Raw genomic sequence first — 18848 nt, 5'->3', positions numbered from 1 at the left:
CAGCAGCGTTGCTTCTGAAAATTGCAGTCCCTCGAGCTCTGCCTGAACACTGGGATACACGGGTGGCGCTAACCTCTTTCGGCCACCTGTTTCACTGCCCTCCCCCTCTCTGAACACACCACCCTGAAAGAAATGCATTAGCAGAAAACCAGTGTAGCTGGAGCCAACATTTCAGAAATGCTCTGTGGTGTTTTTCTGCAGCTTACTATCTCACATGACTCAGAAAACGGATTTGGACACATTATACAAGTGTGCCCAACCTGGCTGGAAGGATTGGAGAACACCACCCAGAATTTAGTGCTCTTCCTCGTTAGTGCTTTTTGCATCATGGAGGTCAGGTGTGTCATTGGCTTTGACTGAAACAATGTCCAACACTAATGCTGGGTCTCTGATTAAACCTCATACTGACTGCTGTAAGCAGTGCCCGAGTTTTTAGGAAGTAACATAAAAGTGCATTTTCTACCCTCAAAGTACCCAATAATGTGCCCCAAACATGAAAAAAACATACTTTCCAGAGGCAGATTAACTTGAGATGTGAAATGCAACAATTAATTGGGGATGTGGATGTGGATCTTAAAGTCTTAGCATCCTTGAAGGCTTTTCCTGCACGTTTTCCACACCCTGTAGATCTGAAGGGAGGAGGAGAAACGTGAAGGATACAGGACAAGAAGAAGGATGAATGGTTGAGTTGGGACAGAAGAGAGAGACTGATGCCTTAGTGTAAGAAGAGATGCTGTCGAAATGTCTGGTCTAATCCAACTGTCTCCAGGCTTCAGTCAAGCTGCAGTCCCGATGCTCATACCCCCTCTATACCATGGGAGTGTGTAGTACTCAACCAGCCAACGCTGCATGCTTGCTCCAAAAGAGGTTTTTTGGAAAGGCAAAGGAGTTTTGTCTGAATAAAGAAAAGTAGTAGAAATGCGCCCTCTGGTGTTTACTGCATGACTGATTGGAAAATAATTTTGAACTGCCATGGAGTTGGGGAGACGCGGGTGACAATTTGGGCTTCAGGGGTGGTGAAAAGACGGGGGACATGCCAGAAGACAGCTAGCAAAGCCTTGCTACAGTAAGCCAGAAGGAATTCCTAGACAGAAAACAGAATGTGTTAGTCTTCTCCCAAACCTACTAATTCCAAATGTAATCAGGGAATATATCTCCCCTTCCAGCATAATTGACCGAACTCCATGTTCTGAAATTTGGATTTAAAATTCCACAGCACGGGAGCCTCCTCACAAGTGGTAGTTCACAGCAAAACACTTGGAAGGGCTGAGGTAGGGACAGAGATTACAGAGACTTTTACCTACATAAGTGCACAGTGTACCCCAGGATAAGGAAAATACATCCATTAAGGCAAAAACTGCAAACAAATGTGATTTTTCTCAGAGTACCTTCTCCCCCCCTTCCCCCTCATATCGCCTCACCTCAACTTGATTAAATAATAATAATGCAGTATTCACCCTCAAGCAAACACATTCAACATGACAGATTAAATTGCCTCTTGTTGACAGCAACCAAGAATAATAAGCACACTACCATTTTCTTTGATTTTGGAGCAGGAAAGAGCCCCAGCTTTCTTGCTGGTTTTTCAGAAGGAAAGAGAAGGACTTGGCTGAGTTGCTCACATAGGTAACATGCCAATACATAGACATCATATGTGACTCTCTAGATCCCTGCAGGACAGCATGTGATGAAATGGAACAAAAATATGGGCTGTTTTTATTTGGTTTTTTAAGCAAAGAGTGGGAGGAAAATCACCCCTTCCTTTAATATCGTCAGTTATTTCCCAAAATGATTATATCTTTGAAGTATATACACAGATGTAGCCCCTGAGAAGTGATTAGTGGGAAATGTGATAATAAATACCTGACTATAGATTATATCACTTTTCCAGCTGCTCAGGTTCATAGGAACCACCGGTTCCCGATGTACCTGTGATTAGACAGCTGTGTCAGGGATAGAACAAGACCAGAGGCTCAATCACGGTGCTGAATATCTTAGCAAGATGATGACAAAACTAATCCGATAGTTAACACGATGCTTAAAACACCCCAGTGCAGAGGGGAAAATAAATGAGATTTCAAGACAGAACAAAATATGGTGTGTATATGTAAATCAGTCTGGTGGCGCATCAAATTTATTCCTCTAAACAGAACCCTGGCTCAAAATGACATGTTTGCTCTTGTCTGGATCGTCTCTTGCAGAGCGCAACAAGACATGTGTCTCCCTGTTCTAATTCATGTTGCTCTCTAAAATCTGAAGCCTTGTAAAAAACTAATAAGGAGTGTAAAAACAAATGGGGAATATGACATGTTAGTAATGGTATGTAATAATCTGTGGGGATCCACAAGACCTTCAAAGAGGTGTGAACAATCCTGCTAACCTCAGTTTATTACACGATCTTGCACTGTACTAGGCTGAGGAGGTCCCTTCGTCTGTATATGCAAGGTCCAGACCAGAGCTATAGCAGTAAGACCTCATTCCGGTCACTTTATTCCAAAAAGTTGTTGTTATCGAAAACCTTCAAAGAAAAATGACCAGAATTGGTCAAGAGATAGCCATGGTCTTCAGGAAATGCCATACATAGATATGTCACAGTGACTGAATCTCTTTAGTCTCAAGGAAAGAAGTAATCAGTTTCCTGGATGGTACTGATAAAGTCAAGCCAAGGGACTCAGTCAAGCTAAGCAGTAAAGAAAGTGTGTGGGGACGTAAGCACACATTAAAGATAGATAGATACTTTATTGATCCCATGAGAAAAATTGCAGTGCACAATTACACAGGCAACACAGCCACAGTGTAACGAATGATACAATAATAATAATAGTACAATACATACAATACAATCAGTACAGTGAGGGGTGCACTAAAAGAGTTATTCACAGTCCGGGATCCATTTAGGACTGACAATAGGAAGATCAATAGAAAGACCTGTGATTGCGGACTTTGTTGAAGCAGAAACCAAGTAAGAATTCAAAAAACGGTAGGAGCCAATTCAGGAATTTATCCTCATCTCACAATCAAACACTCAACACAGACAGAAAGGCCTCCTTGCTTTTCCTACCACTGTTTTTCGAGTTTTATGTTACTGTTACAAACATTTTTGGCAAAGGAATTAAGCTGATGAGTTTAAACTAGATTCCCGACAGTTCTTATCTTTGTTAGGCTGGTTCATTCCTGACAATGGAATGACAATGGAATGAACATTTAACTGCCAAGTTTACAATTGAGTTCTGATCACTGTGAAACTTGTGAACTGCTCTTTTCTGAGTTAAGCATAAGAATTTGAAGATAATGAAATTCACCAGTCAATCAATGGCATGCACGCTTCAGTTGCTTTTTAATTCAACAAGATTGTTGGGCACTGCTTTCTGACTGAGGAGGGGAGCAAGCAGAATTGTTTTACATTCTCCCAGTATTTCTGCAATTCTGAGGCACTAATATAATAAACGCAGCTGAGTCATTAATCACATACACCGACTACTATGGTTAGTAACTGTGAAAATCCATTACCAGGAACAAACGTATGTGAAAAAAGTTAATTAACATTTCTTTACATTAGTGAAAATGGAATTCCAGAGGGTTGCGGGATAAGAAATATATGTTTTGGTCATTAAAGTTCTGTGACGGAATTGAGTTTATCTGTCTTCCAGTCCACTCCTGTTCTAAGGTTGCTATGATATGTTAGATAAAATTACTCCAGGAACAGGAAAATGTATGACTTGAAATCAATGGAAACAAGAAGAAAACTGTCAGATTTTCTGAAAAAATGTGACGTCCTGTATTTCCTGAAATAGAACACTGTATCACTGTACCACACACTTACACATTCTAATATTCTGTCTTTCTTGGCAAGTGAAAGCATGTCTTGCTATGCAGGTCCTGTATAAGACTAAGGGTCTTGATACTATATCCTAGAGGTGTTTGTGACAGCTCTGCTGCATGCTTGGTGTTTTGACCTCAGTCACCAATTTCTCCTCCCGAGTTTGCTCAATCAAATATCTCAAAGCTTGTTATAAAAACTGACGTTTGGAAATCCTTTGGGAAAACCAATGAAGAAATGTTAGCCTTGATTAGGCATGATCAGTCAAAGATGATGCAAAATGAGGAGACTCATACAAAAGTTGTAAAAAAAAAGAGTTAAAAAATGATTTTTTTAGATAGTATGAAATTCTGCTTTATTGATTTGCCCAGACATTCCTGTAGGGCTTTCCTGCTTGAATACCTCCAAGATTCTTTTTTTATTTATTGAAGTGAGTGGCACAGTGCTACAGGGGTGAGCTTTTCTGCCTAACTGGGTCCTGGGTTTAATTCTAGGCCTGGGGTGCTATCTTTGTGGAGCTTGCCATACGTTTCGTCCAGTTTCCTCATTAATACAGTAGCTTGTAGGAAAACTGGCCTTTGGTGTGAGTGTGTCTGTATCTGTGTCTGTGTGTTCCCTGCAATGGACTGGTGTCCCGCCCAGGTTGTATCCTGCCTTGTTCCCATTGCTTTCTGGGATAGGCTCTGGTTCCCTCCCAACCCGAAATTGGATGGGATGGTACAAAAATGGATGGATAGAAACACAGTAAGTGTAGGAAACAGTCTCCTTCAAAGTCCAAATCTATTTTTATAAGGCATGTATATCTGTATCAGTGACATTTGCTTGCATATGTGATATAAAACATTAATCACATTTCACAACACGACACAGTGCGCTGTTTGCATAATTAACATTAAGCAAATCTACCCGTATTGTGAGTAATTAAAAATAATGAGAGATGATTAGCTATCACTGGGGATATATAAGGTACATTGATATTTATATCGATGATTAGCTATAACATGACAGGTATGTGTTCTGTTGGAACAAAATTGCAATTTCTGTTAATCCCCAAAAGTGGTATGCATAAAAACAAAACCTTTTCTCTGCAAGATTGTTTTTTTCATTTTCCTGGTTGCAAATGATGCATAATGTTTTAGCTTTTAAAAAAACTGTTAATTAATTTTCCTGTGGTTTTCTAGCTTTTTTAAAAGAATTCTGCCCCAAGACCTTTGTGTGTCATGACCATCATGAAAATAATTGCACACCCATTAAGGTAATTTTTCTATTACGTGGTACTTTGCATAACTTAATGTTAAACCATTCAAACCAAGAGGCAGGGAGGAAGCATTATTAGGAAAAACAATTATGAAAATGTTAATAAAATGTTGTTATGCTTCCCTTTCAAAAGCCATTTAGCTAAACTGTTACGTTAACTTCTGTGGCAGAATGTGCCATTACAGATGTAACGCCAATAGACACATTCTGTTAACGTTCACTTCAGTCACTGGCACTCACTGAGCCAGACTTCCAGTTACACTGCGTCAGTCTGTTTTCACAGAGGAAATCACTTGACTGATGTGGAGCTCAACTGGTAATGGGTTGATGCCTAAACTTACAATAAATAACCTCAGTTAATTATTTTTAATCAATCTATGTCGGCAACAATTCTCTTGTTAACATTATTGTTGAATTCTTATTACAACTGTAAAATACATAGTCCCAGTGACAGCTGGATCTTCAATAACACATCTCATACAAAGTTTCATTTGATAGTTAATTGATCCAAGGATATCATCCAGCCATTTCCTAAAGGAAGCCATAGTATCCTTTCAACCACATGGACGATTCGCTTGTTTCACACCCCTACAATTCCTTTCTCAGTTTGAAAGGAACTTCTATGTCATCTCCATTCGTGTCCTCTAGTCTGATCTTCACTGAACTTTATATTTTGAAGAAGGCCCCTGTATCAGGATCCCTTGTAGTCTTCATGTCTCAGAATGGCTCCTGTCTGAACTGAATACAGAGCAGCAATATCTTTATAGTGACCAACACTGTACACAATATTCTAAACAAAGCATAATTAGTTGTTACAAACTCTTAACATAATATCCCTAGATTTAAATTCTACATTATTAACTATTTCATGTGATCCTGAATTGGAACAAGTAGTTAGAAAATGGATGGATGGGTCAGTAACTTTATATCCTAGACTTTTGCTTGCTTTCTCAATGGGTTCCCCATATTATAGACTATAGAAGAAGTAAATAATGTGTTGACATAAACACCCAAATCTTTTCATAACCATCCTCCTCTCACTCACATTTTCCCATTTAATCATGATAGTTAGCGTTTTGCGGTAACAGGCTGCTCTTGTCTACATAAAATGACATCTGCCAGGTGTTTGCCCAATCTTCAATTTTATTTTTAAAAATTGATTAGAATTTTCAGTTTGATCTGCTGCTCCTACTAACAAAACCGGAATCAAGATGATCTAAATGCTAAAAAAAACTATTGTTTTGTTTTGTTTTAGATTGTAAAAGAAAGCAAGCCATTGAGACATCAAGTCTGAACATACCGTATGAAAAAAGGCATGTTTAATTCATATCAGAAGACTTGCATTCTGCTACTGCTTTCCTGCCCATGTGGGTACAGTAATTAGTTACCTTATCAAAACTACACTGTGAAAGAGGCTAGTTATCTCTCCGACAACCTCTAATTATGCGACACTCGCGCTCATTAGTGTTTGAACGCAGCTCTTGACTTCCTCCTTTAAAAAATTACTAACGACCACAGTGTTCACATAATAGAATTTAATTAGATTTTTTTCAGCGTTTGAAAATAAATTATGCATTTGAAAGAATACAATGAATCTCGTACTGTCGCCTTCAGTAAAAGGGATTTGAATATTAACCTAATATTACAAAACGTGAATATTTACTTCTTTACTATCCATGTAGTATAAAGTTAAAAAATGATTTCCAGAGCTTGAACTCTGTTTCAGGTCGTCTCATTAGCAAACATAGTTTTAAAGATTTCTTTTCAGACTAACATGGAAAGTATTTCTGTGAATATCAAAGTGTATCACCGGTAAGAAGACATTTAAAAAAATAAAATAAGCTCTTAAGATAAATTTTTAATTTATAAAGCAATAATATAGCCCCTCAAAATATTTCTCAGTGGGGATTTCTTCTAGAGGGTGGAATAATGGTGAGCATTGCTGCTTCCCAGAACTGGGGACCTGGGTTCAATTCCCAGACTGCTATCTGTGTGGAGTTTGCATGTTCTCATCAGGTTTGTTTGGATTTTCGCTGGGTGCCCCCATTTACTCTCACAGCCCAAAGACATTTTGGTAGGGTAATTTGTTTCTGGTAAAATTGGCCATGGTGTGAGTGTGTGTGTGTCTGTGTTTGTGTCTATGTCTGTGTGTACCCTGAAACGGACTGGCGTCCCACCCAGGGTGTACCCCAAATTGCTCCTGTTGCCTGCTGGGTTAAGCTCCAGCTCCCCTGCAACCCTTTACTGGATAAAATGAATCGGAAATGGATAGATGTGCCGATTTCTTCTCAAAAAAAAGTTTTGTAACTATGCTGAGGTATAGACAAAGCTGGTTTTTAAGACATGGCATTTATTAGATTAAGAAAGTAGAGAGTACAAATAATTGAATGCAACAACTGGGTAATGTAATTATCAGAGTACTACATTGAATGGTATTAAAGACCGCTGGTCTTCCTAATGAATATCAGGGCTCTCCAGGGCTGAAAGGGATGTCTTACACTGACAGACTGAAGGGAATGAATGTTTTTAGTCCTGAACAGCGAGGACTACAAGGAAACCTGACAAGTATAAGGGTAGACGTCAGCAAAGTCAACCCAGCTGTCTTCTGAATGAACAGTGAAACATTAACCAGGGGGCACATGTCAAAACTACAAGAAAGGGGATTTCAGACTGAAAAGATGAGGCACTTCTTTAACCAGTGGGCTGTAGGAGGAAGGAACAAGCTCCCTAACCTTTTTGTTTAAGCCCTGACTTCTTTCATGAAATGACTGGATAAGATCTACTAATTACTAAACAGACTAGGTGGCCCAATATGCCCCCTTCTCATTGTAACCTTTCCTATGTACTAATGGTCCTGGCATGGTTAGTAAACTAATCATGTTCACAGACAATAGCAAAACTGGAGGGTTGGCAAACACTGTAGAAGTTGCAAAGGAAACCCCTGTCTGGAGAAATATCTGGCAGGTGACAATGTAGACAAGTGCAAAGTGATACATGCAGTTAGCAAAAACAGAAACTATATACACGAGATGAGAAACACTGAGTTTCGTCAATCTATAAACAAGGCTGAGGTATTTATGTGGACACATAACTTTCATCGTTGAGACATTATTTGAAAGCCATAAAAAAGGCTAACAGAATGACAGGATATATATAGTTAAAAGTGTGTAGAACGTTGTGACGTTCAAGGGGCATGTACAATGTTTATAAATAAAATGTAAACATAAGTCTTCATTTAGAATGGAATGGAATTGTCTGACTCCGACACACAAACATGGGGAGAAGAAGAAACTCCATCAGCCAGATGCGAACAAGACACTGTGAGCTAAGTGTGTGCTAGATAAATCCAGACAGTCAGCTAAACAGTGCAGAGCACTACACTCAAACGGAAGGTTAAGTCCCAACTGCTGGGATCTACAAAACACAGGAGGATTTCATAGGCTTGGGAGTGTAATTGCACCTGTCAGACATCTGCTTTGTTTTAATTAATTTTGAGCTAAAATAAGACATTAAAATTCTACCAACACACCTTCGCTGTCCCTTCAGGAAGATGTGAAGATCCCTGCTGAAAGAAAGAGCACATTAAAGTATGGGGAAGCCCATCCGACACCAGCGCTATTGACCTTCAGTTTGACTTCAGGTGCCCTTCAGATGGTCAGCAGACCCCAATTCTGGGTCCACATCACAGTTCACACTAATCTCCCCATTGTCCAAGAGGTCTCTCTCTCTCCAGTGTAAATATTGCCTATTAATTACTGTATCCGTCAGTGAAACAACTGCAGCACTCTGGGCTGGTGGACCACAGAGGTAATTCACCATGAGTAAATTCAAGGATAGCACTCTCCAAAAACAGACAACTGATATGATATTCCAGTGAGCTTTGTATTATTCTCTAAGAAGCAACAAGGTTAAATGATCAAGATGGGTTTCTTCGATAAGACAGTTTTATGAATTCCTGTGAAGATTCTACAACACCCATCTTCTATAGGAGATTCCACAATTAATTAAGTCATAGACTCTGTCATTGGTGCTTCTCTTTTCAGAGCTGGGATCTCTTTCTGTTTTTCAGGTATGTAGCTAAGAATGATTTTTTCATCCAAACATTTGGGAACTGGGAATACTATGGTATTGCAAAGCATATGTGCATTCTAGAGCTATACATTTTCACCTGTGGCATAATACAATTCTCAATTTAAAGTGGTATTACTCCACATTATAACCCTTATTAGAGATAAATGATAAATGGTTATTACAACAACTGCATTGCTGGAAACATTTGCACCAAACACTTCAGAAGACTCCACTGTGACAGAAACATTACTAATCAAAATGTGTTGCACAGTTCCCCTGGTGGAAAAGCAAGGTTTAATTAGGTTTTCTTAAAGACATGTCTGCGTCAAACTTAATGGGACGTGCATTCATTAGACTAATAAAGCAGGCAACTTGAGAAAACATTTAAGAATGATTCTCAGGGAGTTAGCTAGCTAGAAAGCACAAAAAAGTCTAATTTTCCTTAAAATATTTAGTTTGCATGAAACATATTTATCATAACTTGACAGGGTCTTTTAATGATGTACCCTATAAAGCAAGAAGCTACAGGATCTATATATCCTGTTTAAACATCCACACAACAAAGTTATTCTGTTCTAAGGTTGTTTATATCAGTAGATTTTCAGCCAAATGTTTTGATCTTGACAGGTATAAAAGATCCAGGTGACAGCCATTCATTTTAAAATACATAAATTTTAGCTTGAAAAGGCATGTTCACAAAGCCTTATTCATTAAAGCTACAGCTCAGAGAGGAGAAACAGACAATGTGTTTTTAAATACATTAATTTATTTGTGCCAAAGTTGATGCATCTTTCCCAGCATAGCAGTGCGGGGCTAATCTGTTCAAGGCAGATTAATTTCACTGATGGATGTGGACGTGTTCAGCTCAGTAGATTCTGAGAATGCACTGATGTTCCCCTCTCACATGTATTATCCTGGCATCTGAAAATGTATTTCTCCAATTCCCCTGTGCTCACCCCTCGGCCAAAAATAATATTTGTAAAAACATGAGAATAATCTATTATTTCATTTTTCTTTTTACACAAAGTTTTCGCCATCAAGTCCAAAACACACGACCAGCTGTTAGATAATGGCTTTAACAACGTGCAGAGAAGGGAATCAACTGATCACAGTTTCATAAACAGATGCGACATTTCACACAAATCAGATTAATCTTGGTAATAAAAATAATAAGAATAATAATTGCTTGAGGATATTTCGCACTTACACTTATATAGCACTTTTCTGGACACTCCACTCAAAGCGCTTTACAGGTAATGGGGACTCCCCTCCACCACCACCAATGGTGCAGCCCCACCTGGATGATGCGACGGCAGACATAGTGCGCCAGAACGCTCACCACACATCACCTATCAGTGGGGAGGAGAGCAGAGTAATGAAGGGAATTCATAGATGGGGATTATTAGGAGGCCATGATTGGTAAGGGCCAATGGGAAATTTGGCCAGGACACCAGGGGTTACACCCCTTCTCTTTTCGAGAAACACCCTGGGATTTTTAATGACCACAGCGAGTCAGAACCTCAGTTTTACATCTCCTCCGAAGGACGGCGCCTGTTTACAGTGTAGTGTCCCCATCACTATACTGGGGCATTAGGACCCACACAGACCGCAGGGTGAGCGCCCCACCACTGACACCTCTTCCAGCAGCAACCTTGGTTTTTCCCAGGAGGTCTCCCATCCAGGTACTGACCAGGCTCACGCCTACTTAGCTTCAGTGTCAGTTAGCTGCCAGTTGTGAGTTGCAGGGTGATATGGCTGCTGGCTGGTAATAATTGAGACATCCTCCTGTACACTTCCAATGCTTAAAATGCATCCATGTGCCAATCTTTGCCCACTGCAATTCACATGAGTATATTTTGCACTTAAGATGGTGATTCCCATCTCCAGTCCAGGAATATCACTGTCTGTGGGCTTTAGTTGCAGCTCAGCTCTAGATCTCTACTGCTAATTCATTGCTTTAATTCACCTGCTTGCTTGTTTTGACACTTGGTTAACTTGTTTCTGCACTTAGTCCACAGCTTCAAAAATACTCTGCTTCAAGGTCACTGTTTCAAACAAAATCACATTCCAGAACTTTCTGCAACCTCTTCCCAGCGTGCCTATCCTTATTTCACTTGGAACAGCTCCTAATAGGCAAAAATATATGATGTAGTAGTTCAGGTGGGTAGCTGCGTCAGCATGCGTAGGCTGCAAAGGAACAAGTAATAGGTTTATTCCACGCTGAAAAAAAGAAGAAAGAAAACACAACGTTTCGGCCATGGAGCCTTCTTCAGGTGTGAGAGAGACAGGGCAGTAAGCAAAGGTAATGTAATGGGAGAACAAAGGCTGGGAGAGAGGAGGAGTGAGAGGCGGGAGCAGGGGACAGAGAGAGAGGCCAATCAAGAGGTGTGACGTCAGAATGGGTGTAGAGAAGTGTGAAATGAAACTTCCAATGAATGGAGAAAACTTAGAAGAAGGGGGAAGGTGTGATCCTAGCTGTAGGATAAGTTTGGTTTTGGTAGTCTTTCTGATGTACAGTATGAGTTCGGAAAACCATCTTTGAGAACAGACGGAGAGATTACAGTGGTGAATATATAAAAATATATGATGTACAGATACGGCAGGGACTGTCAAACTGCAATGAGCTTTTTCTATCTTCTACAAAGATCCAGTTGGTTACACCTGAATGAGGGCATTTGTGGAACTCAAAATCAGTAAGGGTTTGATACCAATTATTAATGTCCTTCAACACTTTCAATGGTTGAAAGCACATTTAAAAATACACTGGGAAGAGAAAACTCAATCAATAATCATGTGATTAAGAGCTGGCACACCCCTGAATTAGGAAATGCACTTGTATTTACAGAATGCAACCGTCTTTCCATTGCTGGACACTACAGAATAGGCCCGGTCTGCTATTACTTTACATCTCAGAAATAATGTAACACACTCTTTGCAGGGTCACTCCCATTAGACAAGATAGCCCATTCTCCTGAAGCCTATCACTCTCTAATGTTTTGGTATGTCAGTATACAGTATTTATGTATAAACACCAACACAGATCATGGGAGAACAGGTTTTAAACCCATGATTTCAATAGCACATTCTAACATTTGGAAACTGAGAAAACAATCCGCCACATGCTTATGCCAGTACCAGATTTCACTTCCTTTCCGTGAAATGTTTCACCGTAATACAAAAACATTTTCGTACGGGTTACACAGCGCAGAAATTCACTGTGAAATATTGCCTGGAGGGAAATTGCATTTTTGCTTCCTACACCATTTACTTTAACTTGTTCGAAAGTGGTTTATAGCAGTTGTATGACACGCCAAAAGCCAAATCTCACTTGTATTTCATTTGTGTGGCGCCACTTCCATTGTGCACTTTCTGTCCTCTGGCTAAGTGACCGTGGTGATGGTCTGGCAGTCAGAGCACCTACAACTGCTACTATTCACTACCTGAGATTTGCAGACACCCCCCATCACCTCTCTTCTGTCTGCTTTGCCTTAGTGCTCAGAATATCATATTGTGACACCTAGTGGCCTTGGGGTGCTACTGCAGCCACGGCTGAGGTAATAATTAAACAGCACCTGATCAAGAGGGGCTGCTGGGAAAGGACTCGGAGACAAAACGTGAGCTGCGTGCATGTACAGTATGTTGCCATTATTTAACATACAATTCATCGCCTGTAATTCGTCTTTCTGTTTAGGGTCCCCACCCAGTTGGTGGGGTGGGGTAACCTTGTCGTTAGCCGAACCCATCAGATAGATAGATAATACTTTATTAATCCCGTAGGGAAATTGATAAATCAGCTTCACCTGCAAAAAAAATTCATTTTGTTGGTCTAGCAAAGAAGTATGAGAGAGAACACGGTGGGTTGGGGCTTTTGTTGTCAATTCAATAAAGCAGAGGTAATTCTTCTATCTTGTGGTCAGCCTGAGTGGTGTCTTTCCTTGAGCATAAATTTTAATTCTGGAATTAAGGGGGAGGCCGGCGTATCAGACCAACAAAACCTCTTGTTGAATATGCAGGCAGACTGTTTCTGCAGACTGCAGCTCACTTTATCATTGACATCACAATGGAGATTAGCAGCTAAATCTGCACAAGAAGGGGTCCCATTGTTTAATTACCCTCTTAAGCCTGGATAAAAGACAAATCAAGCTTAATTACGGTCTGGTTTGTATTTGTGAATATATCATGGGAATTTTTCACCTTGACTCCTGGAGATTCTGATTTGGAAAGCATCAAGGACTGACCCCTCTCACCTCTGTCTTTTGCAGTCATTGGCGGTTACGAAGCTGTTGCATTTAAAATTAACAGCAAAGCCCTTCCAAGCTATGAGCTCAAGCCGAGTGGATCAGCAAAGACCGCTATAATAAAACCTTCCAGTGATCAAAATGCCAAACAAAAATGAGCCACTTACCTTAATAGAAGGCTCAGAAGAGGTATGCATTTTCAATAACCCATATGGAATTTAATCTTGTTGGGTTTTTTTTTCATGTATATTAATTTGATGTATGTGCTACTCTAAATTGAAATTGAAATTGAAACTGAAATTATTTCTCAGCTGGTTCCTCCGTAAGCGATGTCATTATGAAGAATGAGAGATCCACCACCCATTTAGTTATGGCACCAGTGGTAAGGCTAGCTCTAAGTGCTGAGGCGCAGTTTTGTATTTACCTGAAATCTTTTAAAGGACAACTGCAGCGGAAAGTGTAAATACTAGGTTTTAAAGATAAACATGAGGCATAAGATTAGAATTTCATCCTTTCTGGATGCTATTTTTCAGACATGTTTATCCATATTGGAACAATATCCATATTAGAACAGTTTATTGTGTTCAATACCAGTAATTCAGATGAGCATACGTATCATGGCAAATGGCGGACAGGTGCTACTAATTTCTCATATTTTTACCGTATAAAGAAACCACTTTAAATATTTGATGGCAGTTTTTTCACAGATATGGACAGGTACATCAGGGTTTAGTTTTGTGAGAACAAATCTTTCCAGACCATAACTGTCTGTAACCTAGAGAGTCAGCCTTGAATCTGACGCTTTGAAGCTCATGAGGACCTCAGATGTAAAAAAAAACCTCTGTCCTGAGGCTCGGCAACAATCAAAGAGATGAGGCTGGTTCCTTTTAAGTTTTTTACTAAACATTTCATTAACTAACATAATTTAAGAATGAAATAACTCTTCAAATCATCACTGGGCTTTTCTATATGTAGCCTATCTGATTAGCCTAATAATTGAGCAGCAAATGACACCCATCTATCAGCATGGATTTCAATGCTAAAAAAAAGAGAAATAGACGCAGAGCCATTATTTTTATATTACGGGGTTAGAAAGAATGAACATGGATGACTACAATGTTTCAAACCACAATGAACGTAAAATGCACACAGTAACATGTAGTTGTAACCCAAATTTACATCACAAAATAGGTGAAACTTTCAGATATGCACAGTGCCATGTTCCACAGTTCAGAACATTGTAGAGAAGCAGGCTTGTGAATACATCTCTTTTAATCCAGCAAAAATATTGCTCTCAACTTCAAGACAGTTTTGCCAACAAGCACTACCTACTTGTTAGCTCTGCATGCAGATCACATCGGAACATTTCTGTGGTGAAATGTCTGCTGCACAACCTGTACTTCCTTCGCTCTGCAGTGCATTAGTCATCACAGTGACTAGTGAGCAGGATGGGCCGCTTCACATCACAATTCAAGCGAGACCAGTAGTTTGCGACATCATGGCCACTTAAAGCACTTTCACAAAGTTCATGATATCGTGAAATTTGTCAAATCTTTCTATAACCTCAATGAATTTATTTTGTGATTGAGATTTAAAACCGGTCAGAGAAATTGGGAATGCAGTTCCCCTTTAATTAAGGTTACGTTTTAGCTTAAAATCCAATCAGGAGGACACATGACCCCAACAGAGCCTTAACAGTGCACATAACAGGGACAGTGGAGGATTACCAAAGTGTCCTGAAGAGAATTCCCTTGCTATCTAATGGCTGTCTGTAGAAGGTGATACACACTATCACAGGCTACTACAAAATGGAAGAATTCATTATTTTTACTAAAACAAAAACACTTTCATGCAAATTATTTTCTTCTCCCATTTCCGGATAACAGAAAAGCACCTGGTTTAACAAACAAGTGTCAAATATGGATTGTCTTATTTTGTGGGAATCAATAGCCATACAAGTGCAGTGTTTTCTGCAGTGTTTTCAAGACTAATGCAGCAAAATGAGACTTGCCTTTGTGCCAGGGTATAAATAAGAGCCGCAGCCAGCAGGAGGACAGGTGCTGCACTGACCGGTGGGAAGAAAGATGTGGTGAGAGGCTGTGTGTGTGTTTGAGAGGGGCACAAGTAGCACGACACAACTGGTGGGGGAGTGGAGATTCTGACAGCACTTTAATTACGAGCCCAAACTGGCAGCCCTTCTGCAATTTTCACAAAGTAAAACCATCACATCAGCAGAGACACTGCGTTTACTTAGCATAAATAATAAGGCTGTTCCATTAGGAAGCAGTATATGCGCCCAAGCTGTTGGAATCTCTAAGAGTGAAGATTAGCACTCCCTGTGCCAAGAACAGAGGAGTTCCTAATGATCCCTCACGTTTACATTAAGACAAAGCCAACATCACTGCAGCATGTCTAACTGTATAGGATCCCTATAACATAGCTCCTAAAACGAACACAGAAGGGGAGGCTAGGGCTTAGAACTCAGAACTGAAAGGCTGTGGGTTCAAATCCCAGGAGAAGCACAGCTGTTGTTCTCTTGAGCAAGGACCTTGCCCAGCTGCGTGAATGGATACAAATGAGATGTATGTCACTTGAGATAAAAACGTCAGCCAAGTACAGTAAATTAATAACAGTGTAATCCAATCTGATCTCATTTCTGCTTGCATTGACTATAGCCATCCAGAGCCACGACATACTGTAGCTAACCTGATAGGGTTTGATGTGAGTTCATTGTATCCAGTCTCGCGATTCTAGGTAAGCGTGGAATCTCTTTAATAAATAGAACAAAGACAAATTAACAGCCCTTTTAAATGATCCTGTTGCCAATAATGACCCCCAGTGACAGAACGTCAAACAGATTGGAGGAGTGGGAGTTGGGCTGAGATCAGACATGCACAGAGTGGGCCCCGCCTGTGCTATTTCAGTATGAGGGCCAGAAGTGTAGCTGCAGACCAGGGGGGTGTGTAACTGTGCAGGGAATGGACATGGTAACTACTGTACATTGGCTTGAAAAGCTTGCTATAGTACAATTCCATAGCAAACTTGCATTTTGACAATGTTTTTTGTTTTATCATTTTAATCCCCAATTACTTTTATTTAAACAATGCCTCTCCTGGGTTCTGCAATGGTTCCACCAAATTGTACAGTGATAGGTTAGGCTTTTCACCGAGCTTTACTACTCTTCTCTATGACATTATTCACCAGGGGAGACGTTCATGCGACTGTAGGTTGTTGTGCTGCGTTCTGAGCTGCTGTCAGCAACGATCAAATCACCTTGTTCTTGAGTATCACGAACAAGGCTTTAAAACACCCTTGGCTGTTAGTGTGCAGCAAAGCCGACCCCACTGTTATCACTGGAACTGAGACGATAGCACGTGTAGACACTGGCGTCTAAAATGCTAGTGTCCAAAACAACAGTAAAAATACAAAACAAGGTAGTTCGTGTTATTGATATAGTTTATCTCATAAAGCCGAGCAGTTTAGACCAACATTTCGTTCTTAGCGATTGCCTCAAAATTGGGTTCCAGACGCAGCACGACAGCCCAAAAAGCAAATCGCCACATGTCCGCATATTATGAGTACAGAGATAAGAGCAGATTAACACACATCTCTTCTCTCAGCCTCTCTCATCTCCGGCTGGGCTTTAGAGAGGACCCCTGTGGGTAAATAATCTGATGCAACATATTGTTTTAGCGAACCTTCCTGGTCCTTTTACAGGCCATTTACAGATGATTTACTTTTTTAAAACTTGTAAGCTGGTGACTTTGATGTGATGTGTGCTCAGTCCTGCCTTCCTCACTCTGTTTTACACATAACAAATTAAGAAAGAATGAGTGGCGACCGTATGACTCATATAGCAAATTTTGTAGTTGGTAGTGAATTGGTCCAGGGATCTCATCCAACAGTTTCTTGAAGGATGTCAGGGTCTCAGTTTCAACCGCATGCATGGGAAGCTTGTTCCATTCCCACCCCACTCCTCTCCTGAACAAAAAACTGTCTTTTGTTCTCAATTTAAAAATGCACTTCCTCATAGTATCCACTTCAGGCCTCTGGTTTATGTTTCATTGTTAATTCTGTCCACTGGGATGATGTTGTCAGGGACTTTGAGGATTTTGAACATATTTATCAAGTCTCTGTGCAATCTTTTCTGATCTCTGTTCAAGACTAAAAAGGTTCAGTTCCATCAGCCTGTCAGTGTAGGACATTCCCCTGAGCCCTGGAATGTATATGGTTGATCTTCTTTGCATTTACAGGCTTCTGTGATGTGGTGACCAAAATTGTACAGAATATTCTAAGTTAAACCTTAGGCATCACAAATTTATAACATAACACACCTTCATTTAAATTCTGTGATTTAACTACATATCTTCAAATTTCGTTTGCCTTTTTAATTGGTTCCCCACATTGTCTAGAAGACGTCAATGATGTGTCAACATAAAAACCTAATTATTTTTATACACAGCCATTTCTAACTCAGCATTTCCTTTTAGAATGTCATTGGCTGCTTCTATATTTTCAGCTAGTCCTCCTAATTATGTACCATCTGCAAACTTTATTAGTGTACTAATTGTACCAGATTCTAGCTCATTGTATATATTACATAGAGCATTGATTCAGGTCCTTATGATAAACCACTAATTGCGTTCAAAGACTCTCAAAAAGCTAGATGAGATTGAGCTTTCCTAAATCCACGCTGACTATTTCCAACTGTCTGAATTCCATATAGTAGATACTCTAATTTAATTCTAATAATTGTTTTCAATTGTTTCCATGTAATAGATGTCAGACATATTGGATGACAGTGCCTATATTTTTCACCCTTCTTAGGGATGGACGCTATGTTTGTAGTACCATGGGTCCTGTCCATCTCTTGAGTGACTGTTTGAAAAATTGTGTCAACAGCTGTCAGTTTTTTTCAGAATAATTGTTAAGATACGATCAGGCAATGTGGATTTCTTAATCATGGGTGCTACTAGTACCCCAAACTCTTCTGCCTCTAATACTATTACAGAATCTTGTCTTTCCACTGCCAGAGGCATGTTGTCAACTTCCTCCTTGGTGAACACCTGAGTGAAATGCTCATTTAGTGCAGTCATTTTCCTTTCATTGTCTAGAAGTTTCACATTATTGTCCCAGATATTTTACTTCACCCTTAAAGCTCTTACCAGCGTGCTGCTCATCCACGGTCCCTGTCCAATGAACAGAAAACAAGGGAATATCTTTCTGAACACACGTCTTACCTGTCAGTGATGCAGAGGGGGGCGAATTAGACATATATGAGCAAGAAAAACAAGAGCCAGATCATCAGACTGACATGCACTTACAAATCCGAAAAAAAAAAAGATGTTCAAAATGTTAAAAGAACCGAGCTTGTAAAAGTCAGCTCTAGTGAATGATTATTAACAGCAAGTGCACATTCTGTTCCAAGCATTAGAATCCAGTTTTAGAGATTTTATGTCATT

Source organism: Lepisosteus platostomus, chromosome 3, assembly GCF_059453375.1.
Source record: "Lepisosteus platostomus isolate fLepPlt1 chromosome 3, fLepPlt1.hap1, whole genome shotgun sequence".
Taxonomy (NCBI): domain Eukaryota; kingdom Metazoa; phylum Chordata; class Actinopteri; order Semionotiformes; family Lepisosteidae; genus Lepisosteus; species Lepisosteus platostomus.
Note: the sequence above shows the minus strand (reverse complement) of the source record.